Source organism: Coccinella septempunctata, chromosome 1 (genome assembly GCF_907165205.1).
Source record: "Coccinella septempunctata chromosome 1, icCocSept1.1, whole genome shotgun sequence".
Lineage (NCBI taxonomy): Eukaryota > Metazoa > Arthropoda > Insecta > Coleoptera > Coccinellidae > Coccinella > Coccinella septempunctata.
The window spans coordinates 63,498,261-63,525,104 of record NC_058189.1 but is presented as its reverse complement, the minus strand read 5'-3'; the positions used below and the strand labels follow the sequence as shown (position 1 = coordinate 63,525,104).

General features: G+C 36.9%; 1 long non-coding RNA gene across 1 annotated transcript in view; it reads right to left on the bottom strand.

The window, feature by feature from the left end:
- LOC123312769 overlaps positions 1 to 5,452 on the bottom strand; it is a 92,893-nt gene extending 87,441 nt beyond the window's left edge. The window contains exon 1 of the long non-coding RNA XR_006537680.1: positions 5,045 to 5,452. This is a non-coding gene — a long non-coding RNA (uncharacterized LOC123312769). The remainder of the gene's footprint in view (positions 1 to 5,044) is intronic.
- Positions 5,453 to 26,844: the final 21,392 nt, after the last annotated feature.

Here is a 26,844-nt window from a genome sequence, read left to right as displayed (position 1 = left end):
TCAACATTCAAACATTTGGGGATCCATTTATCAGCAATTTTTCTCATTTCCATATGATGAACGCGTTCGTATGGAATATTAAGTGCTTCAGATATCCGTTTTAGCCCAATTCGACGGTCTGATAAAATCATGTCATGAACTGCATCGATATTTTCGGTGACTGACACAGAAACTGGCCTCCCCGATCGGTCATCATCTTCAATGGAAAATTTACCTCTTTTGAAGCTTGCAGTCCAATTTGTCACGGTCGCATACGAAGGACATTGATCACCAAGGGGATTAAGCATATCTTCGTAAATCTGCTCACCCCTCAACCCTTTTAAATACAGGTACTTGATGATGGCTCGATACTCCAATTTTTCGATTTTCACAATTTCGGTGGACATCTTTTTTTTTAATTTATTGCGTAACTCTGGTTTACTTTTTTGACCTCAAACTTAACACTGACACTTCTAATGAGTTATTGTTCGTTGCTATGCGGTAATGCAATATTTTTATGCATGGAACTGGTCTAGGCTAACTAGATATCAATACATCCTCGTATAAATCCCTCATCTGTCTGTCTGTCCCCATGATCAGAATTAAATGGGATATCCAGGGATACATTATTTACATTCATTTTAAAGAGTAGATCGATATTTTCGATGAGTATGAGTGGTTTCAGTCAGAGTTTCCATGAAAAATATCTTAATCTATCTCGTGACAATGAGGAAAGCTTAGTGAAGTTTTCAATTTGCATCCTTTGAACAAATCTTCGATTATGACTTTCTTGTGAAGATGTCAGTTTTTATACTATTTTTCACGATGAAATGAACCTTTAGTCAATGTTTGAGGACATACGTATCTCGTCCTTACAGCACGGTAAAGTTTCTGTACATTTCAAATTGGTTACGAATAAAATAGAAGGTGAATTAATTAACCTGGATATATAACCTCAAAACAAATCTCTTTCCCTCAAAGAGGACTATTTTCACCTAGTAAGTTGATAAACATATGAATTTCGATAACATTCACACAAAATTCATTTAAAAAATAATTTCTGAATTCCAGTTCAACTTGGACAAGTTTTTCACAGCAACAATTTTGGAATTTTAGCCATTGTATGTAATGGAGAAGGCAAGATATCATAGTTGCTGCTCTGCATATAATCAATTTCCTTCTATAATGATCGTGTGAAGAGCCAAGCAGTTCGGATTCGAAAAATTTTACTCTCTTTTATCAGCTGATTCAGAATACAGTCGGAATTTTTTTCATAAATACTAATATTTCATGACAGATATTTATAAGAATTAACACACTTGAATCCAACCAACCAATCTTCAAAATAGAGAAAAACCAACTATAAACTGAGAAAAAAGGTTTATTTGACGAAAATCTCAAAATCCCCTTCAAAAACGACAATGACGATCGAGATTTTTTACTTTTACCAAATGCAAACGTGAACAAATCTACATCAGTCGTGTGTTTGATAAAACTGACAAAAATGAGAATAGTATCGATCATAGACAAGGGTGGGTAGTAGATACTCATTCAACCTAGCATTCAAACTCATCGATAGCGAAGATAAGTGTTTTCTGTTTTTGTATTTATGAAGTTCATTTTATTATGGTTTTCAAGGCAAATCGGTCAGAGAAGGTGGATCTCCTGGTATAACAAGATAATAAATGAGCTATTTTCCAATTAACACTTTTTTGATTTACACTCATCTTCCCTTCCCAATATTGGCCACCGAGATACATGATCCTTCTCCTCTCTGGAAAGCCAACAATGAAGTAAAAAACCCAAACCGACGTCGACATTGGCATCGATAATAATCGATTCAAATCAGCCGCAATGAATTGGTCCTTCTCATCGACTGCCAAGGCCTGGTTTTCACCCACAATGGCAATGAGGCATTGTTGCTACGAAATAATGAATATCGAAAAAAACGGTAGCAAGAAATAAGCATTGAATGCCGCGAACAATAAAAATCCATTATACATTCCATGTTTCCGATAGTATTGTGGTAATGAAAGTGAAATACTTTGACCGTTTAATTTTTTATAGATTGCGGAGCGTATATATACACGATGCTGAAGTAACTACTGGATTTATTTACGTTTATCCGACGAATAAGGTCATTCAAAGGCCAAATATAGTGTGTAATGAATTTTATAAATAGATAATTGGTATCGGTATATATTGGTCAACGCGTGATCCGTATGAGAATTCAAGAAATTATTATGGATTCCGAACGAAACTGGTTCAACTGTATCATTGAGAGATTTTCTTGATTTATTGCTCTTGAATAGCGGAAATTTTTTTAAGGAAATTCAGAGAAACCTACGAAGAAAACTATTTTTGAACTTGTCTTGTTTCACATCAGTTCTTGATTCGACAAGGAGATATATTTCTCATTTCATTAACGAATCAAATACCAACAATAATCAAACAATCAATGAAAAATAAAGGAAGGATTTACCACTCACTAAAATTGCAAACAGCGGTAATGAATTTAATATATTATATTATCCTATAACATTTTAGAGCTATTTTAAAAGCATCGACAATTATTCCTTCTTCATGAAAATGTCCACTTTTTTAGAATATAGTCGAAATGACGAAAATCAGGAACCATTTTTTAATTATTCCAGAATTAAGCCACGAAAGTAAAATCATCTTCTCATTTAAAAAACTCCGCATAACCAAATATCGATATCCGCTCGATGTCATGCCTTGAGGTTAATTACCTATGATTGTTGATTTACCTTGTTTGTTTTGCCATGAAAGGACAAACAAATGGAATGCGCTATAATTGAAATTTTCATTCATTTACCATGCATTCTAATCGAATGAATTCGTTTTGAAAGTATAAGTGCAAATTATGCAAGAGGTATTCTTCATGAATAAATGGATGAATAACACTTTTCAGAAATGATACCTTTCCTAACCATTTAGGTTAGGATCAATTGTACAGTAACATTCATCAGGAACATATCAATAAAGAATAACAAAGAATTTTAGTACTCACAAGTGTGGTATGGAATTTCTTAATCTTAATGAATAAAAACAAAATACAATGGGAAATGGAAAATGAGAAATTAAAAGTAGAAGCACAAAAATAAAAACTGTGAAACGTTTTCGCGGAAATAAAGATAAATTAAAGTGTAAAAATTCAACTTGAACGTTCGGGAAGCATCCAGAGATGCATAAGCTCAATTTAGATCTATAATATGGACATCGTGATGAACTTAGGCTAGATATCACCGAGACTTATCATACCTGCATACTGCAGCATGAAATCACCCATTCTCTCCTATATTCGAACTTAGATATTCGCACACAATGTTAACACAACGAAAATCGTACCGGATTATGTACTTACACAGATTTTCGCCAACGATGACAAAATATTGAAAACGACTGCAACTGTCTCGGGACAGATAAAACTTATTCAAATAGAGCAGATTGTTTGTACAGGCCAAGGTTTGAACAGACATTTTCAATAAGACTTATTTATCTACTCGTGCGCCGTCAAAACATAAAATGGCGACTTGGCAAACTTGGCGAAAACGGGCGCTTATGGACTTTTTCGAACTTTCAAGAAAAAAGTTTGATTTTTAATCCAAGCGTTTTATTTCCAGTTTGAAATGATGAATTTTCATAGGGATATCCACTATTACATTCACATATTTTAATTTACACGAATGATATTTCGAACGAATAATTTCTATTTGAAAAAGCTTAAAAATTGAAAAAATTTTATTTCGCCTATAAATTGATTTCAAAGCTTAAAATTGAACTAGAAAAATATTCTGTATGTATCGTTGAGGAAGTATAATTGAAAAAGTTGATCATGATAATTATAAATTGGAATACCAAAAATATTATTTTATTATTTGAATATTCGAAGAAAATTGAATTCTAAACGCAAAGCTTGAATCTGACAACAGTAAATAGGTACAATAAATCAGAAAAAAAAACAAATAACTTTAAAAAAATCTGGAATCAACTGAATTGGGTAAAACTCATGAAACAATTGTTATCTGCAAATGTTTCAGGTCAACGAATGATTTTATATGTATCTACGTTTAATTGAGTGGCTTTAAAAAAGTTTTCTGAATATGAATCGTAATCAACAAGATTTTTATAATATTATAATATTAGATCAGTAATTTGTTGTCATAAAAGTGTTTCCCTAAAAAATATCTTCGAATCATATAATTGAGTAAATTTTTTTAATTACAGGAGATACTGAGAATTTTTAATTCTGGGATATATTTCCATACGAGTTTTCATCATATAAAAACTGAATTAATTTCAATTCGTATAATTTCATATTTTATTATTATCATTGAACATATGATTTTTAATTCAATTAAAAAAAATTATACCTATGTTCGAAATCAACCCCGATGTTGACAATATTCATTTAATTTATGTAAAATCATAACAACGTTACAATTTGAAATTATAATTTCAAAGTTCTTTATTTTTCAGTTTATTGTCAGGCAACAATTTTTTTTAGTTGATTTGCTCCAGACAAATTAGTGCAAGAATTTACGCAGGAGAAAATTGTTGAGTTCACTTTTTTAATTAATTTTGTTTCAGATTGGGAGTGGAAACCCTAAAAAGTTCCAGGAAATAACAACGTGTTATATTTATCTTTGAAAGAGCAAGGCTAACCTAATAATTATCATGAATTAATAAATGACATCTTTCGACTGACTTTCTGGTAAAAAGATCTTGTGAGTTTTCTATAGGTCAAGCTCTACAAAATCAATTCGATTAGATTTTGTTACGTGCATCTTCAACGTGAAAATTTTTTAAATTATTGACATACAGATCTTGAATAAATTCAGTCATGACTGAGTATATTCAGTGTTCCACGATCTCAGGGAAATAGAAAAAATTTTCTTCCACATACTACAATACAACGATCGTTTTTCCAAGATGACCTCGTCTCAGCACGAATAAATCCAACGTAATCCTCCCAACATCAAGACATTCAAGTACTCGTCAACGTAAACATTCCACCAAATAAACAATTTCCACCCGTACTTACATCAAAACAGTCTCTTATCACAGAAAAACACCAATAATCAACATCGACATCCACCAAGAATATTCGTACAAAAAAAAACCAGCCCGAACGTGTCCAACGTCCAGCATAAGGGAGAAATAAATAAAAAAAAAATAGGATATCGCACTGAAACGATGTCACATCACTGGTGTGCGTAAAACCTCGTAACTCGGCTCGGGCTCAAACACGTACGCGCGTTCGTCAGACAGCGTGTCGAAGTTTGAACTGAGCCGTGCTGGTGGACGTATTCGCGCCCACCGCCGGACGTATGCGCGCGGTGGTGGACGCAGCGCGGTGATTCGCCGAGCCGGGCACGGCCTACGAGCGACACGCGGTCCCCACCATCCGGCGCGACCGTGCGAGGATTGTTTGGGGCAGATCGCGTCGGGCTACCTTAGCCCGACTAAGCTAAGGTTCGTCGCGCGTGTGGGACGGGGTCACGACGGGCTCGAGGTAGCGTTTGGGCGAACGTATATTCGGCTGGATCTAGCGACGCGGCGGCTATCGGGATCAGTGGGTCATGAGAATGAGCGTTCGAAAAATTGATGGTTGAATGACCTGGGGAATTTTTCTAATGCAAAATGTGGAAATTCCGTAGTGCTGTCTTCATTTTTCGGTTATGAATTCATCTGGAAATTTTCCAAATGCAGGGTAAAGGTGAAAATAAAAAAATAACGAGCAAGAAAAAACATTAGCACTTCACTGTCTCTGCTCAAATCTGGCAAAAATTTCGGTCTTGAATACTTAATTGATCAAAATGTTCGGATTTACTAATTGAGTATACAGGGTGTCCCAAAACTAGTGAATCAAACGTCACACCACCATAGAGTAGACCAAATATTATCGAATGACACCAACATTAGTTCAACGAAAATGTACCGTTTCCAAAATAATCAGAATTTTATCGAAATACCTAAAGTTTCCGATTCTCGAACTATTTTTCTTAATCACAGGGCCAGTTTGTGAAAAAGTATATCGATTTTAAATTATATTGAACTAAGATTATTGTTTTATCTCCCCTAATTGAAATTATTTTGAGTAATTAATGGATAACCTAAATAATTGTTAATTAAAACAATTGTTTTTTCTACATGATTTTTATTACTCAGAATAAACCCCTCTAAAGGGGTGATAATATAGGAGAAAAACGCTATCCTTAATCACAAATTGGCCTTGTGAATTGTGATTGAAAAAATAGTTCGAAAATCGGCAACTTTAGGTTAGGTTTCTTCAGAAACGGTACATATTCTCTCAACTAATGTTGGTGTCATTCGTTAGTAGGTATATTTGATCTCGTGGTGTGACGTTTGATTCACTAGTTTTGGGACACCCTGTATATCGAATCCAAGCAGCAATAGCTCAAAAAATTATCTTGATTAAAACAATTTCTGCGTAATCGGTTTTTTTTGAAAAGGTAATGAGCCAGGCCCAATTGTATCTTTTTACGAAAGTTGGTAGACATTATTCCTGAATTGAAACTTAAATGGATCCTTAGCTACTTTACAGGGTGAGTCTTTGACTCGTACAAATATTTTAACAGTAGATTTTTGACATCAAAAGAAACACTTTTTTTCTATACCATTTTTTTCGGCCCTGATAATAAGATGTAGCCATTTTAAGTTTCAATGATGAGCTATGCCACCCCTGGAGAAACAAAATTCCCTTCAGAATAACTGGCATGACAATACACATCTGTGGAACTTTCAAACAGAGTTGCATTTAGTCAAAGTACCAATTTTTTTTTATTTTTCAACTTCAAATTACTCGGTGCATTTATACGAGAAAATATCAAGAATACTTTTATTTCACAAAACTGCCAAATATTCATTAGATAACGTCCAACTTAGTTTGTTATGTTTTTTAAATTTCCCATAAAAAATTTTCCGATTCGGATATGATGAAAAGATATAGCAATTTAAATTTTTCATAATGAGCGACCCTCAGAATAACTAGCTAAATCTGTGACATTACAAATCTGTGGATCTTCTAAACAGAATTGTGTTCAGCCAAAGTACCCAATTTTTCGAATATCACAGATATTTTTCACACCATCGAATAAGTCGAAAACGGTGCATTATACGAGAAAATATGAGTTATACTATTTTACAAAACGTTCAAATCTTCTTTAGATAGCGTGCAAGTAGTTTCAAGAGTTGGGTTCTTTGAATTTCTGGTATTTTTGTGGTACCTAATAGCCCTAATGAGAAAACTGGAAGACGTGGGTGATATCTAGAAGATTAATCAAATAAAGAAAATCTATATTACGAAATTCATTCTATGAAACTATATGTGAGATAGAACTAAAAATAACATTTTTTCATGGTTTTTCAAAAGCCTGTATTTTTTAAACCGAACTAATTTGGAAAAAAATCTTTCTTTTGACAGCAAGAATATACTGTTAACATATTTGTACAAGTCAAGGACTCACCCTGTATATAAGAAAAATATGCATAAACCATTGAGTATTAACTTGAATGCTCAAAGCATAAACTCACTTTTTTCATTCCATTTGGTTAACGAAATAATAATCAAAGTAGGTAGGTATCACGATAAATTTGTTATGGACTGCGATTAGCGATTAATATTGAATATTTTCCTCTTCATTTGTATTTGATTTTCGTTAATTATAAAAAATTCAGCTTTCAACCTCCCATTTTAGGTCTGCATTCTTCTCTTCATTCTCATCTCATCATTTATTATTATGTTCATTTCATTCCGTACAAAAGTTACTAGATTCAAACATAACCCATCTCATTTCAGATCATCTCTGAACGTTCAAACGTTTGTTTTCTTTGACTCTTAGCTGAAAAACATAGAAAGTTACCTAAACAAAGTTCCTATAAGAATCAGAAGCTAAATTTATGACCTATTACATCTGTAATGTGTTATGTTTAGAAGTTAACCCTGTGGATCCTGATATATAACTGAAAATCACATTTTGTTCGAAGATTTTTCATCAGCCTATATCTTTTCAACTGTGTTCATGTGTTTCTTTTGACTTCAAGAATCTGAACTCATCCTCAAGAAGCCATCAGATGTTTATAGTTTGCACTCGGCTGATAGTTAGACTTACAATTACAACAGTATATAACTATACCTAATCCTCCCAATAAAAATTTTTGAAGTAGGAAATAGAAGCAAAGGAGTGAAATTTCCATAAATGATGAGTAAAAGATTAAATGAATCAAATGCCATACATGAACACTACCACATCTAAAACACTAAGATATGCCTATACAATCTCCCCCATATACGACCCCAAGGTCGTAAAATCCTTTCCCATACTCGAACACTATCGAAACTTTGGGTGGGGTGCTAAAAATTCCTGATAAGAACACCTTCGTGAACGCCACGAAAAAATAAAAAGCTCTTTGTCGAATGCCGGACTCTGATAAACAAGCGTTTATCTCGAGAAATTAATAGGTGTTACATTCTGACACCCGCCAGTGTACCCCTACCCTAACGTTTATCATTACCTACCTAGACCGTAAAACTACCAAAAAAATCGTTAAATACTTGGAGAACAGGCTCCGTAACTACCAAGTAGCCTTCACACATCAATATCGAATAGGTATGTTTCATTCGGACGCCAACAACTTTTATGATGAAAGAATGTTTTTTCACCTCACACATGAATGAGATTTATTTAGTTTGGTAGAATGGAAGCCAGATATTGATGCCTTCCTTGTTTTTGTTGTCACTTGTGGAACTATGTGGCATACATGAATAGGATATTAATTAGGTTTATTTATAGCCTTGTAGCCCTTGTAACAATCTTTGTGCTCGCAACGCAAAAGGAGCTATTATATGAAGTTCTGTGGAAATCATAAGGTGTTAAAGTTTGAATTTTTGGATTGACATCAAAACAAGAAACAAGTCGTGAAAACACATCATTATTAGGAATACCAAGTTTAATTCGATGTGTCAAAAATAACAATGAAAATATTCACCACAGCTCACTAATTGAATTTTCATGACAATTTGGATTTTTCTGAGGATTTCGCTGAAATCTTTCAAAATTTTTTTCAAATTCACAGTGGCTCGCCAAAAAAAAGTTCTGGAGGAAAATAGGCGACAGTATTACAGAAAAAATATCACTGTAGATTTGCTATCGAAATTGGCCTGTCACATGGTGTGAACTATCAATTTTAATATTTATGCCAAATTTCAGTTGAATATCTTGTGAAGTTTAGAGTGTAGATACTATAAGAGAAAAGCTTTAAAATAAATTCTAACTTTAACACTCTGTATCTCGAAGACGTATCCTTTGCGGTCCATGAGACTTTTTTTTCTTAAAATTTGTGTATCGAATCATCATCAAGTACCTGTTTTTAAAAGGGTTAAGAGGTAAGCAGATGTCCTTCATATGCGACTGTGAAAAATTGGATTGCAAGCTTCAAAAGAGGTAAATTTTGCATTGAAGATAATGACCGATCGGGAAGGCCAGTTTCTATGTCAGTCCTCGGAAATATCGCTGCAGTTCATGACATGATTTTATCAGACCGTCGACTTGGGCTAAAACGGTATCTGAAGCACTGAATATTTCATACGAACGCGTTCATCATATAGTTCACGACTATTTGGACATGAGAAAAATTGCTGCAAGATGGATCCCCAAATGTTTGAATGTTGACCAAATGCGTGCAAGGGTAGAAGCATCGCGTTCGATCTGTGCTTGATTTGAAAACGATGTAGACTGCTTGAACTGAATTGTTACTATGGATTAGACTTGGGTACATTTCAACGATCCAGAAACAAAGCAACAATCGATAGAATGGCGACACTCTGGTTCTCCAAGACCTAAGAAGTTTCGTGTCCAAAAATCTGCTGGAAAAGTTATTGCTTCAGTTTTTTGGGATTGCCATGGAGTTATCAGGGCAAATGAAATCTACCCTGTCCTCAAGCCACAAACTTACTATTCCAATGTTGAGTTATAAAATATTTTGACATTGAAATTTTGTTTGGTTATATAGTAGGTTAAGAATTTTTCAATATATCCTCGTAATTATACTAACAGTTTATCCAAAAAGCAAATCCCCAATGAAAAATTGAACTGTGACGTGAAATTTGACTCCGTACAATGGTTGTTCCCGATTATGCCGCGAAGTGTTCCAAGTTGAATAGTCATTAAACGGCCGGCCGTGGCAGTCTGTGTTCTATTTGCTTTGCCGCAAGTTTCAAAGGAGCGATCCCGGTTTGGACGTTGTTATAGTAAATCACAATCACAATCACATGCCTCCGAACGACGCTTTTAAGAATAGAACGCTGCTGCCAATTTACGTTGATATATAGTGCGTGGCGCCCTCTGGCTATTCTTATTGACTTAAACAAACCATAATTACGAGGTAGCGTCTGGTTGGAAAGTGAAACTTGCGGAGATGAAACCCGTGGCTGATTTGATATAGAAATAGGCAACTAATTAGTAGAAGTAGACAACCATTTTTCGTATAGATAGGTATCTATACTCCATTCATTTTTATTTTAGCACTCGGTTGGCCATGGAAATTTGTCACATTCCATTCTGTATAGTATGAAAATGTAGAGTTATGACGCTTGTCGAAATATTTTTGGGTTTCAAATCACCGCTATGTTGCCCGTTCTACGTAAAAAGTAAAAGTTTCTGTTATTACGTATTTTATCACAATGTCGAATCTCTTCGGAAAATATGTGACGAACATAATTGAAGTTTATACAAACTGATTGAAGGCATACCAAATCCAGTTATTTGCATGGAAAATACAAGAGATCACTATAATATCATAATATGCACTAGCTTGAGGAGAGTGAATGTTCGTTATCTTCTTTGGCTAAAGTTTGAATACGTTACACCAGATGTAGATTTGAAAAATATTAACCCGAAAATGAAATGCATATGTTGCTGTGGTTGGGAATGGGTATCTCCCGAAGAAATTAACAGATAATTACAAGAATGTTAAATTCTTCAACAAAAATCATCTTGCATCAATATAAGGAAGTTTCAAGTCAAGATGAACTTCACCTTTGAACAAAAATTTCACATGAATAGACAATTAACAAGACAACTGGCGCGTATTTGTGGCTGTTCATCTTAATAAATTGATATAATAATAATAATTAGGTATTTATTGGTACCTTAAAACACTTGCAATGTATAAGACAAGTCAAATGAAAAATAGAAAAATCAATTTTCGGAAACTTATTCTACAATGACTTTCATCGAAAATCCTGTAGTAAACTTTTCGCATTAATTTACTCAAACACAAAATTTTCAAATGCCACCACTTTTTTGGGTCTCCCAATAGAAGGAAATTCTTTGTCATCCTCTTCATTCACAATCTTTCTGATTGTGGTTAAGTCGTTTAGATTCAGATGAAACATTATATAAATTCTTTTACATTGAATATGTTCGCTACCCACTGACGTATTGTGGATTTTAGAATATCAAGGTTTAACTATTTGAATGAGCGGACCTGAATTCTAAATAGCACTTCCTGAAACCCTGTCTCTTTTTTCAATCACTTTCGGCATTTTCGTAATAAAAATTGATATTAGTTGTGGCAACGGCGTTATGACATTAACGACATTTCATGAGTGCCAACCTTACTCCGTTCTAGTCACAAAAACTTGAGAAAATTATTTCATGGCCAACCGACTGCTGAAATACAAGTCAATAGAGTATATATGCAGACATTGATTCACAAGACTCCTTGAATACTTCATTCACTCCTGAGAAAGAGTCTTGTAATGCCGAAACACCCTGTACATCATCCATAAACCCCCAATCAACAAATACCAAAAAGGGTCGGTCTAAAATGTTTCTTGACTTTCTTGACGGCTATTCTGACACCCCCGAACCCAAGAAATCACCCGTAAATCTCCAAATTCGACACGACAATATCCACACGTTTTCCAGAAAAGGGGCATTAGCGACTAACATTCGTCAAATTGTGTAACACAGCTTGCAAACAAGCTCGCTAAATACACGACTGACCACCGGTCAAAGGAACCCCGCAAGAAACAGGCTTAGCCTCCTACGAAACACAAATACAAATCATCGATTCACAAAACTGTACGATTCATCAAAGCGTGCTATGGGCAACGGCCCTTCTCGTTAGTCGGCACGGGGAGGCTGCGGGCGCGAGCGCATCTCAGCTGGACCGCCGCGTTTCTTACGAGCTGCTGCCTTCTTGGTTTGCTCTTTTACGGGTCGTTGGAGGGTATCGCTGAGTCTATTGTCTGTTTTGAATAGATCCCGAAGGCACGCGCACAAACAGAATAAAAAATAATTTATGTCCTCTGAAAGGAACATATGTTCGTCGGGTGTTTGAGGAACGGTTCCCGATCTCAGATTGATCTGAGATGACTTCGGGGCTGAAGCCCGAATGTTTTTGTCTCGTTCCCTGAAAGCCAAAGAAAAAGAAATCATTTTTTGAGTGTCTATTCATGCTTCAGCCAAAATCATCAATTTTTCACATTGGATTGTCGAGTTCGGAGAAATCTTTGAAAATTCCTGAGCTTAGATATACATAATGGTTACTTGAAATCTTGGAGCCCCTCAAAATGGTCCATAGCAGCGTCGCTGGTTTTATATTGAAGAAGAACACAGTTGTGTTCGTACATCTTTTGTGTTCTATGAAATATGTATTGCATGTATATAAACACTTTTAGCAGAGGTTAGCGTAACGGGGTACCATGAAATACAAAAGCTTAGGGTAAAACCCCAGTAAACAACCCTTCTTCCCCTTGAGTGTAGTGGATTGTAAGAGATGAAACTGTTGATAAAATAAGCTGAAATATTTCATATTGAAGGGCGGCTCGCACATCAAAAATTGATCCTTTCCTAGAAGAGAAAGAAAATCCAGGGAGTCTTTTCCAAGTTATCAGAAAATTTCATCCGAAATAAAAAAAACAAAAGCAGAAAAATGTGAGATAAAAAATTAAGTTCTATACCTAAATTTCACTACCCAATTCAGAAAAGATTCGGAAACTGCATGAATAGATGTTCATGTTCATCTAATCATCACTCTACTATTACACAAGCCAACACACATTTTGGTGCCTGCGATTTTTTAACTGTTCCTGAGTTATTTTTGGATGCAGAATGTAAAAAAGTTCTCAGATTTTGCTTTTGAGATTTTAAAAAAAATTGTGTATATCATTTAGGTTATAACTATTATAATATATAAGATTACTATTGACAGTTAAAAAAAACAAAGACACATGGATTTAAGTATTTATTGCAAAAACTTAATTTACATAATTACATTAGTCACTAATCACATAAAAATTTTCCTTTATACGATTTTCTAGAATGGAGTTTACTAGGGCAGTCTCGCTGAAGGCTCCAGCAGTAGTCCGCCATCATGTGGCTATCCCATCGTCCTTGATAACGATCTTCCATAGTTTAAATATCCTGATGGAATCTTTCCCCCTGTTCTTCACTACAATCACCTAAGTTTTCTGGAAAACGATCTAGATGGCTGTGGAGGTAGTGAACTTTTATACTCATGTTACAGCCGAGAATATTAAAATTTGAAAGCATAGTTTCCACTAATTCTACGTAATTCTCTGCTTTATGATTGCCAAGAAAATTTTGTACTACTTGAACAAATGAACTCCAAGCGTTAGATTCAGTCTCGTTCATTGATGTGGTGAATTGTGGATCTTTAACAAGTTGCCTTATTTGAGGACCATCAAATATACCAGCTTTTAGTTTTTCCTTGCTAATGCCAGGAAATTTACGTGACAAATACCCAAAACAATTTCCATCTCGATTTAAAGCCTTCACAAATTGCTTCTTAAGGCTTGATATGCAAGGGCGGAAGTAAGATTTTTTCTCTTGAAACCAAAGGTTCGTTGATCACGTTTTGTATTCCTTGAATCATGACATCTCTTGAAGGCCAATTTTTGTTAACCCAGTGCTCATTTTTAGCTCTGCTGTCCCAAAGGCACAAAAAACAAGGATATTTTGTATAACCACTCTGCTGTCCAAGGAGGAAGTTAATCATTTTTAAATCAACACAAATTGACCAGTGATGTTCTTCGTATTTAATTTTTCTCAAAACTAATGCTATTGTTTCATATTCTTCCTTCATGGTAGTAGAATGACCAATAGGAGTTGAGCCATATTTGTTACCGTTATGTAAAAAAACACATTTCAAACTACGTTTTGAACTGTCAATAACCTAAGCTAACCTGTAACGTGTATCTCAGAAACTAGAGCTGATAGAAAGAAATCTGGTGGCATTTTTGGAATCAGCACATTAAAAACATCTAAAATCAGATAGATAAAATAGATTTCCGGCACCAAATTTTTTTTTCATTTTGTTGGCCTGTGTTATCTATCGTTACCTATTTGGGCATGATATCTTCACGCAAAAAAATGAGTTGCTTCCATCTACAGATACAACTCAAGTGGCTTCAGAGTGAAAAGGGGTTTAACTCTCCCGGACTCCCCAAACATGGACAAAAAAATTATTGAACTTGATAAAAACTTGCTTCCGGATGAAATAGAAGTATTATCAAGATATACATCATTGTCATTATGACCAAAATACCGATAAAAAAAATATTTTGTATAACTAGGTCCCAAGTAGAAATTCTCCCTTCTTGCATCCCCCACACCACGAAATCCGGTGCAATCCGATCTCCCCCGCACCGAATTCTGCGGGCACCCTCCCGCCCCTGCGTCATTCATATGCAAAGTGTCCGATGATACAACGGGAGAAATCGCGGCAAAATAGTACGTTAAAAAACCGATGAGCCGAACAACAAACGTCTCGAGGAGGAGAGTGAAAGGTCCCACATAAGAATGGGGCACGTGGATCCGGGACGCGTTACTGCAACAGAAAGGAGCCCCAGACAGGACCCTCGAGTATATCTTATTATGTTATTGTGCACCTTTTAAGTTATTTGTGCGGCAAGGAACGTTACATTGGGCCGCTGTCGGATCTTATATCGGTTTATCTTGATCGTGTCCCTATGGCGGTTTTTGTATTTTGGATTATTGTAAAAGTAGGAGATAGCGAGCTTCTATTTCACTATATTTTATTTTGATTGCGGTGAGACGTTCAATTGGAAAATGTACAGGGTGTAATAAATCTGAGAATTTCATCCGTTTAGGACGAGTTTTTAACTGACCCATCTTTTTCAGGATTTTTCGAAGGTCAGCTTTCGAGTCGTTTATCTCTCAATAAAATTAACCGTAGATGGAAATGTGATACATATTCTGAAAGAGCAACTCTTCTTGTGAGAAATCTGAGACTTTCATCCATCTAGGTGCAACTGTTCGGTCTTGAAGAATTTTTAACCGAACCCATCTTTTTCAGGATTTTTCGAAGGTCAGCTTTCGAGTCGTTTATCTCTCAATAAAACTAACCGCAGATGGAAATGTGATACATATTCTGAAAGAGCAACTCTTCTAGTAAGAAATCTGAGAATTTGATTCATCTCGGCGCAACCGTTCGGTCTTGAAGAATTTTTAACTGAACCCATCTTTTTCAGAATTTTTCGAAGGTCAGCTTTCGAGTCGCTTATCTCTCAATAAAATTAACCGTAGATGGAAATGTGATACATATTCTGAAAGAGTAACTCTTCTAGTAAGAAATTTGAGCATTTGATCCATCTCGGCGCAACCGTTCGGTCTTGAAGAATTTTTAAATGAACCCATCTTTTTCAGGATTTTTCGAAGGTCAGCTTTCGAGTCGTTTATCTCTCAATAAAACTAACCGTAGATGGAAATGTGATACATATTCTGAAAGAGCAACTCTTGTAGTAAGAAATCTGAGAATTTGATCCATCTCGGCGCAACCGTTCGGTCTTGAAGAATTTTTAACTGAACCCATCTTTTTCAGAATTTTTCGAAGGTCAGCTTTCGAGTCGCTTATCTCTCAATAAAATTAACCGTAGATGGAAATGTGATACATATTCTGAAAGAGCAACTCTTCTAGTGAGAAATCTGAGAATTTGATCCATCTCGGCGCAACCGTTCGGTCTTGAAGAATTTTTAACTGAACCCATCTTTTTCAGGATTTTTCGAAGGTCAGCTTTCGAGTCGTTTATCTCTCAATAAAACTAACCGAAGATGGAAATGTGATACATATTCTGAAAGAGCAATCTCTTTCTCATAATTTTTTGGCTTCGAAGTTACAGATCTGAACTTTCTGCAGGCACTTTTATACGTAGAATCCACTGACGAGCTCGAAATGTTTTTTGATTTCGAATCATTAGGCGAACTTCCATTTTTTTAAATGCGAACTTTTCTGAAATTTGTTCTTTTCGAATTAGAAAATCACCTTTCGTCAGTAGATTAAAAATATAGTATAAAAGTGCCTGCAGAAAGTTCAGATCTGTAACTTCGAAGCCAAAAAATTATGAGAAAAAGATGGGTTCAGTTAAAAATTCTTCAAGACCGAACGGTTGCGCCGAGATGGATCAAATTCTTAGATTTATTACTAGAAGAGTTGCTCTTTCAGAATATGTATCATATTTCCATCTACGGTTACTTTCAATGAGAGATAAACGACTCGAAACCTTACCATCGAAAAATCCTGAAAAAGATGGGTTCAGTTAAAAATGGTCGAAAACCCCTGCATGCTAATTTTCAGAAGACAATATTGATGAGTTCTTTGAACGTCTAATAGGTTATCGCGTTGAATCACCCTGTATACTGCTTGGAAAATTCGAATCGAACGACACAGAACAGAAAACTGTATTATTAGGGGAAGATGATGGAGCATACTGGGAGGAATAGGGATATGGAATGGCTATTCTCACTGAACGTTCGATCAACCTTTATGCAACGTAGGTACTGTCTGCCGGCATTGTGTAGGTGCTAGACCCCGCAACGCGAACAAAAAACAGGATCGCGCGGTCGGGAAGAGATCGATCATCGGAACGGCTATCTCGATCTCTCGGTACTTTCCACTTCTCGGCAAAGTACTCTCGCAACTCAATCATCTAATGGAACTTCTTTTAGTCCTTGTCATCGATTTAATTAAACGATAATAGCTAAATCGTGATTTTTACGGGGTTTGCACCGTCAAAGAAAAAAATACTAAACCCAATTAATAATAATCGCAGAGTAAGCATGCTCTTCATTATCGTGGCTGCGTTTGAAGGACTTATCTCCCGACTCTGGTCGAGATTGAGGATCGGAATGGTGCTGTGGTTGCAGAAGGAAATGGTCTACAGGGTGTCCCGAAATGAATGCAACAAAATGAACTCACAGTTTATCGAGACAAAATTAAGAAGAATTCTAATTTTGGTTTTTGCCAAGAGGCTCTATCTTGAAATCAGCTTTTTCTTTTTATCCCAGAATCCGGTCATACCAAAATCAAGTTCGTCAAACTTGTATTGCGAAAGAAATTATTCAAGAATAAAGAAGAATATATATTCTGGCAGTTTTCACGAACCAAAGCAACAAAAAACTTCAATTAAAGGCATTTGCATTCATTATGTCGAAAGTTTTTGCCATAATGACAGTTCTAGAAAGCAACCCGAGAGTTTGATTCAGAGTCCATAATTCATCGACCTCCCTGTATAAAATTCCGATATACATCTCGGCGAAAAAATTATTCAGGATTTCTTGACAAGCGCGCAGTAAATATCGCGGATTTAAAATGCAAATGGTAATTAATTGAAATAATAGTCGGTAATAACCGATAGTTATCTGCATTATTTAAAAATCAAGCTCCAGATTTTACATCTGCCAGCGGCGCAGATATGAAATAATTGCCGGGAGTTCATAACTCACTCGCTAAGGAAAAAAACGTCGGATTTATCCGAGCAAAATGGGGACCTTAATGAGTTAATAGGACAAGTAAAGGTTCCACCTATGAAATATGTCTCCTGGTGAAGTTACAAATCATTCCGTTTTAGACGTGCGTAAGATAAGTGCTCGCGTTTCATGGACCTCGGGCAGTCGGTCATTGTTCCGTTGTGGAATAATTCCTGTTGGATTTGTAATTGTTTTTTTTTTTTCGCGAGGATTATTGAGATGTATGTTCAGCTTTGATTTGCGTAACTGAAAGCTACTGTTGCGTATAATATAGGCCATAACTTATTGGCATCTGTATAAAACGGGAAATGACACGGAGATGGTTGAATTATACAGGGTGAGTCAACAGTGTTAACGATGTTAGAGATATACGAGGATGTGTTATATCTAGTTAGCCTAGACTAGTTCCATGCATAAAAAATATTGCGTTACCATAGCGACGAACAATAACTCAATAGAAGTGACAGTGTGAAGTTTGAGGTCAAAAAAGTAAACCAGAGTTACGCAATAAATTGAAAGAAAGAAGATGTCCACCGAATTGTGAAAATCGAAAATTTGGAGTATCGAGCCATCATCAAGTACCTGTATTTAAAAGGGTTAAGAGGTCAGCAGATTTACGAAGATATGCTTAATATGCTTGGTGATCAATGTCCTTCATATGCGACCGTGAAAAATTGGACTGCAAGCTTCAAAAGAGGTAAATTTTCCATTGAAGATGATGACCGATCGGGAAGGCCAGTCTCTGTGTCACTCTCCGAAAATATCGATGCAGTTCATGACATGATTTTATCAGACCTTCGAATTGGGCTAAAAAGGATATCTGAAGCACTGACTATTTCATACGAACGCGTTCATCATATAGTTCACGTCAATTTGGACATGAGAAAAATTGCTGCAAAATGGATCCCCAAATGTTTGAATGTTGACCAAAAGCGTGCCAGAGTAGAAGCATCGCTTTCGATCTGTGCTCGATTTGAAAACGATGTAGACTTCTTAAACCGAATTGTTACTATGGATGAGACTTGGGTACATTTCTACGATCCAGAAACGAAGCTACAATTGATGGAATGGTGACACTCTGGTTCCCGAAGACCCAAGAAGTTTCGTGTCCAAAAATCTGGTGGAAAAGTTCTTGCTTCAGTTTTTTGGGATTGCCATGAAGTAATCATGATTGATTTTTTGGATAACGGTAGAACGATAACCGGAGATTACTATTCGACATTACAGACCACTCTACGGGAAAAAACTAAAGGGAAAAGATGCAGAAAGCTATCCAAAGGTGTTTTGTTTTTGCAGGACAACGCCCCTGCAGACAAATCTCATGTTTCCATGCAAAAAATTCGTGATTTAGGGTTTGAAATACTAGAACACTCCCCTTATTCACCAGATTTGGCTCCATCCGATTATCATCTCTTTCCTCAACTGAAAAAAAGTTTAAAAAGTCGTTAATTTTCTTCCAACCAGGAGGTAGTAAAAGCTGTGGAGGTCTAGTTTGCAGAGCAAGAAGAAACATTTTTTGAAGGTCTAGAGACGTTGCAGGTTCGCTGCAATAAATGTATCAAATTAAGAGAAGAATATGTTGAGTAATAAAATGTTTTGACATCGAAATTTTGTTTGGTTCTATAATGGCTAAGAATTTTTCAATTTATCCTGGTAGATATAGAGATCATCTCTGGAAAATTGTTCTGGATAACTGTATGATTTTGATGAATTGAATTTCAGAAGAGTTTTCAAGGTCTTCTCCTTGAGGGCCACCGATCATTGGCATCAATTTCTGAAGTGACACCACGTCTACGTCGTCCACGAGATATCATCCTCCATATGTAGTTCTAACACGTATGTGTCGTATGACATCGGTCAGATAGCACAGCTGATTTATAAGGCGTATGCCGTAGAGGCCCGTCTAATGAGTTGTGGCTATATGTGGCCAATCTCGAGGGCACGATAGTGACAGTTGGCTGATCACTATCGACCCCTTCATTTCCATTCCGGTTCAATTTAGATGGTCAATTGCGAGAAGCTGAAGTAACGCTGATGAAGTTTCGATTCTAGAGATATTTCTCTCCGTGTTCAGATGATGTAGTCCAGTTATGCAGGCGAGGTAAGCTTTGGGGTTATTCTAATAGCTTGATTGCTTCTCCACAATGAACTGTTGTTGAATTGCCATCTTTCGAAATACAGGTTGTGGCAGAGTCCATCGACGAGTTTTTAAGGGTTAAAATAATGGTAAAAGTTGGAGAAAAACAGTGTTATTTATTCGAAGATGTAGAAAATATAGTTTTCGTACACATTTATTGAAAACAGATAGTGTTCTTCAGCAGATTTTCTCAATTCAGGTTATAGGAAGGTTTCCAACATCAAAACGTAACGCTGGGAATTTATTGTGACGTTGACATTTGTTTCCTCGAAAAAGTACGGGCTTATGATCGGCGAAGTGATGCGGAATAAAAACAACAGACCCTAAGAAACACAAAGGCCCCTTCCACACCTACCTATCCCCACTACAGCCGGAGCAATGACCCTTCCAAATTCGTCAATAGGCTCTGCCGCACCCTATACAAGTTTGTTGAGGTTCCTTGAAAAATCATTAGTTTTCTTGTAACTTCAAGATAATGGCAATGGCGGAATCCAACTAGCAATACCAGTTGTTAGTCCTCAATTCATAAATAGTAATGTTGTAATATACATGAATCAATACATAGGGTTAACTGGATTCGCCTATTGAGTGACGAAAAGATGAGAAGTGAATCTACCCCAAAAGTGGACCAGAAGAAAGTAGCTTAAATGCACTGGTATAAACCTATGGGGAGCTTCATATAAATTCATGAAATCTCTCATTGAAACACCAAAAATCTTGTGTAGTTCTTGACGTAAACAAACAACTGAGTACTACAGATTAGAGATTGTTGGGAGTGTTGGTCGGATCCACCAAACCTGCCAACACAGCAGGTTTTGAATGTCGCCAGAAATATCCAATGTACACGACAAGAGAGCACACAAACTGGACGATCGACCAACTCAATTGTTCTAGAATAGCATCGAAGTGGTCAATAGTGAATCGTTTGCACTGCTGCAAAACCTAGAGAGAGTGCACCGAACTAAGTACTAAATAGTGTTTTGAAAAATCACGCCAGGTAGCGCACCGTAGCGTACAGTAATCTGAATAGAAAAAATCTACCGAATTGAGCATCTGGAAGAGTGAAAAATTTTTCGAGTGTGTCTGATTTTTAGAGGATATGTTAATTAGAACTACGCTATCGATTGATTCCAGATGTCAACTTTACACTACTATACGCTAATTCTGAGCTGACCGACGCAGCAGCCCCACTCTGGAGCTTTCAGAGCTTTCCGAAGCGGAAACTAAATCAGGATTAGCTCTAGCGTCGTGGACACCTAGTGAATTTTTAAGATTAGATGGTAGATGATATTTTCTCTGATGATATTTTCATGTTAATCTGACAGTTTGCGTGGTGGGACTGGCCGTACGGAAGATTTGGAAAATTTCGAAAATGCGAAAAAATCGTTAATTGTACATACTCGAGCGTGTCAGATAGTTAATCTCGATGTTGCAGACGTTTTGAAGCATTATTCTGACACCAATCAGGGGGGGTTTTCTAAATCTGACAGTTTGAAGTTGATAACAAGGCATTTCTTTACGTATCTTCCTTCCTGTACCTCTGATCGTTTGGTATTCATTATGAAAGTTGTAGATAAAGAAATTCTATACAACATTTGTCTAAAGCAATTTTACATACTCTTAACCGTTTTCGAGTTAGAGGACGATAAGGGCGAGGAGCTTAGCCATACATGCGGAAGGTCAATGTAGAAACCCATATATCTCAAAAAAGTTCAAACGTAGAAAAAAATGCTTCGGACTAAATTTGTTGAAAATGATACACTCTACAACTTTTATGATGAATGCAAAAACAATTTGAAGCCCAGGAGAGGAGATAATTAGAAAAAACTGATTTTTGTGACTTTTATGGCCAATTTTTATTGTTTCGGCCAGCTGAAACAGTCAGATTATATTCTTTCTGTTATTCTTGAATCATAAGCTCCAAAATGAAAAAAGAAGGTACCGCGCTCGAGAATGTACACGTAAAGTTTTTTATTTGGAAGTTTGGCGCCCTCCCACACATATTGGTCAAGCTCAAATTGTCAGATTAAGAGGATATAAACTTTTCAACATGTAATTAACTACATTTATCTTAATCTGACTCTCTCGAGTTGTTTTTACTATTCTGCAGGCTGTCCTAGACGATTGACCCTATATATACAGGTCTAATTTTGGGTAAAGGTACTCTAGAGGGTCCAAATCTCCCTTTATATTAATCTGACATGCTCGAGTAAATCCCGACGTAAATCCCTAATTTCCCTCTTGGGTTCCCAACTATTGTACAAGTGACCGAAAATCTCCCAACAAGAAAAAAAGAACGAAACTTTCTACTAACGCCCCTCCCGTCATCCACACCTTATTAAATTTCGTGAAATCGATAGAAATATCAATGTGGACAAGTATACTTTCCGCCCGTATACCTCAAAGCGTTTCCAGCGGTGGCGAAATGAACCTTCCAGGAAACATAAACTACAATACTTTCGTATTATTGTTAAGTCGAGGTACGTTCGATCATATATCGTCTACAAATTACCATGCCGACGTGTACGAGCGTGAACTTTGAGCTTCGGATCATTATTTTTAATGGATATCCATCGGGCAGGCGAAGACCGCGTGTATTTACTTAACTAACAAGCACCTGACGGCGAGAGTCCGTTCGTGGGATAGCAGAACCGAGCTCTGAGGTAGCTCCGTTGATGGATGTGAGGGTGAGACGACCCCCTTTGGCGCGGAAAGAAGAGGCTGTTTTCGTGTCAACAAGCGCGGCATTGGGAGGGGGCTCCATTTATTTCGATCCGAGATTTCGATTGTCGACTGTCGTCTACGTAACGGTACGATGGACGAACGCCACTGGTTTATGCCAGAATCGGTTTTTCGTAGGACACCGAAAAGAGTAAATTCTTCTACGACCAAAGGACAACTTCTTTTCGTTATGTATAATGTAACATAGTGAGAGAGAGAGAGAGAGGTTTCTTAATCAATTGCATACCTATTACATACACACGAGAATATATGAAAAATTCTTAGCTTACTATAGAACCAACTTACTTTAGAACCAAGCGTAGCTTAAAGTTAATGGACGCTTAATTTTATTGTCAGTTGCACGACTGCGGCTTAACAGAATCTTAAGTAAGGGTCCCTTAAGTTTTTATATCTAGTGATATTTCAGTTTTTTATTTTGGTGCAACTTCATCCTAGTCCAATAAAGCCATTTCATTGGTTGGCCGGTTGCCGATGATCGTTGTCATTTCATTAACCTAACTTTATTGTCCTGTGAGTCAGTGTCAAGTAAACTATTATATTATTATAAAAGAGTGACAAGTTTTGTTGCTGAATTAGCATTATGATTGATAATGAAATGGATTGTCAAATAAATTGTTATTAGAAAAACCACAGCAGTTCTGCAGCTAGTTTATGAGTTCAACGAATTATTTTAGGTTAGAATCCGCCCTTAAATATCTAAGTGGTCATTACAGGAGCGCTTGAATTTAAGGCTAGCTTTGGCCATTTAAATGACACTTAACAGTTGGTGCAACGTAATTGAAGTTAAGGGTTCATTTTAAGGGACACTTAACACTAAGTGCGTTTGGTGCAAACGGGTCTAAATAAAATTCTGCTCTCAATGGGATACATTTATTACAGCGAACCTGCAACGTTTCTAGACTTTTTAGAAAAAAAATTTCTTCTTGCTCTACAAACCAGACCTCCACAGCTTTTATTAACTCTTCGTTGGAAGAAAATTTACGACCTTTTAAACTTTTTTTCAGTTGAAGAAAAAGATGATTGTCGAATGGAGCCAAATCTGGTGTATAAGGGAGGTCTTCTAGTAACTGAAACCATAAATCACGAAGTTTTTGCATGGCAACATGAGATTTGTGTGCAAGGGCGTTGTCCTGCAAAAACAAAACACCTTTGGATAGCTTTCCGCGCCTTTTGTCTTCAATTTTTTTCAGCAGAGTGGTCAGTAATGTCGAATAGTAATCTCCGGTTATTGTTCTACCCTTATCCAAAACATCAATCATGATTACTTCATGGCAATACCAAAAACCTGAAGCAAAAACTTTTCCAGCAGATTTTTGGACACGAAACTTCTTAGGAGAACCAGAGTGTCGCCATTCCATCGAATGTTGTTTTGTTTCTGGATCGTAGAAATGTACCCCCAAGTCTCATCCATAGTTACAATTCGGTCTTAGAAGTCTACATCGTTTTCACAGATCGAACACGATGCTTCTACCCTTGCACGCTTTTGGTCAACATTCAAACATTTGGGGATCCATTTTGCAGCAGAGTGGTCAGTAATGTCGAATAGTAATCTTCGGTTATTGTTCTACCCTTATCCAAAAAATCAATCATGATTACTCCATGGCAATCCCAATAAACTGAAGCAAGAACTTTTCCAGCAGATTTTTGGACACGAAACATCTTAGGTCTTGGAGAACCAGAGTGTCGCCATTTCTTCGATTGTTGCTTTATTTCTGGATCGTAGAAATGTACCCTAATCTCATCCATAGTAACAATTCGGATAAAGAAGTCTACATCGTTTTCACAGATCGAACACGATGCTTCTACCCTTACACGCTTTCGGTCAACATTTAAACATTTGTGGATCCATTTTGCAGCAGAGTGGTCAGTAATGTCGAATAGTAATCTCCGGTAATTGTTCTACCCTGAAGCAAGAACTTCTCTAGCAGATTTTTGGACACGAAACTTCCTATTGTTTTTCTAGGGCTGGCACAGCTCATTATGAAAACTCAAAATGGCCATATCTTTCTATAAGGGCCGTATCGGAAAACATGGTATAGAAAAAAAGTGATTCTTTCGACCCCAGGAATCTACTGTTAAAATATTTGTACGAGTCATAGACTAACCCTGTATATGTATAACCCTTCCTACATCATCTAGACGCCAGACTTTGCTGAAACAAGTTGCTACAACATTACCGGAGCAACAATGCATGGAGAGAGAGTACCATCTTTCAAATTCGAATTCGACTGGACATTCACCATTCCACCAAATCTGAAAAATTGCGTTTCCCAGTCTCGTGGCGACTACGGTCAAGATTTTTCGCATCTAACACTCGAAATTAAGACATCAATACCGTCGACAATGATAATAATTCGAATGTCAATTCATTCATTCCCGACGACGATAAATTCGTGTCGATGTAGAAATATTTAGATACATCGTACGATTCGAGATCAAATGTCACGTGAACTGGTATGTTATAATTGACGTCAATGATTAATATTGTACTCATTGATGTCGAATTGTCGACGAGGAGATAGGACTGGCTTTATTATTTATCGATATCGGTCAAAACTGGCCAACGACAGTCGTCACTATGCGATGACGTTGGTTGGGTTAATTAAATCATGGAAATCCTGCCGTTAGATGAGCGAGGTGAAGTATTCGAAGTCACATCTTGGTGGAGAAGACATGGAGGAGCATCTCCTCCAAAGAATGGCCGTAGACACTGAGGAAGTCCTAGGGACTTTAGGGTAGATCACCTGGTGTCAGACTCAGAATGCTTCGCTATTGTTAGCCAAAGCAACAAATTTTTTTTAATTTCTTGACTTTTTTCAAGACCAGAGGTTTGTCATCAAGAGAAGAATTCTTGCCTTGTGGACACCTAACCGCAACTGTGGGGAGACATCGATCAAGGCTACTTCACCAATCTGATCGAAGGTATGCAAAGGCTTTGTTAGGCTGTGGTTGATCGAGGAGGCCATACTCCTTCATATACACTGCGCAAAAAAATTAACGCACATTATGGAAATCTTAAATTCATTCTACAAATGAAGGTGCTCTCAATGATAATTATTTTTATCAGAATTATGCATGCATATGTTATCCACTTTCAACGGTTTTCTTCAATACAGATGTTTTTTCCCAGCAGGAATAAAAAAAGATGATATTATCAGATTTTGAATCTATTGGCTCCATTCTAAAATCAGTTGTTCTCGATCAATTCTAGTGATCAATAGTTTTTCTTTCGTTTGATTTTCTACACTCGATCGCTATGCAACGCGAATCACGCAATTTGACCCAAGAGGAATGTGCCCAAGCGGTAGTTTTGCGAGAAGAAGGGACATACACAAGAGTTGCAGAAAGGTTTGGAGTTTCCCATACAAGTGTGTCCAGAATGTTGCAGCGATTCAGGGAGACTGGTATGAATGTCCAAAGACCACGGGTAACAACTGCCATTCAAGAATGTTACTTGAGAGTTTCTTCGTTGAAACAACGGTTTGCAACCGCTCACCTCCTTCAAATTCAGTTTGAGCAAACTCATGAGGCGCAAATTAGCACTCAGACAATAAGAAATCGCCCCAGAGAATATGATTTAAGGCCTCGTGTCGCGGCAAGAGGCCCAGCTCTTACCCCAGCCCATCGAAGGGCGCGTTTGGATTTTGCGAGAGAGCATATCCATTGGGAAGAGGCCGATTGGGAAAGAGTTCTCTTCACAGATGAGTCTAGATTCTGCCTCTACCATTGTGATCGACGTTCCCTTGTAAACAGATGTCCACATGAAAGATATGCTCAGTGCAATTTCCTGAATACTACTGGTTTCGGAGGAGGATCGAAAATGGTACGGGGTGGAATATCTTTGACTGCTCGCACAGACCTAGTGGTCGTTGATAATGGAGCTATGAATGCTGATAAGTATATAAGGAACATTCTTGAAGAGCATGTAGTGCCATTTGCCCCATACATTGGTGAAAATTTCATTCTTATGGACGATAATGCCAGACCCCATCGTGCGCGCATCGTTCAGGAGTACCTTGAAGAGGTTGAAGTCTCTCGAATGGAATGGCCAGCAAGAAGTCCAGATCTCAATCCGATTGAGCAGGTTTGGCACAACCTCAATAGAAGGCTGAGAAGTTCAGAAAATCATCCAGCTACTCTTGATGA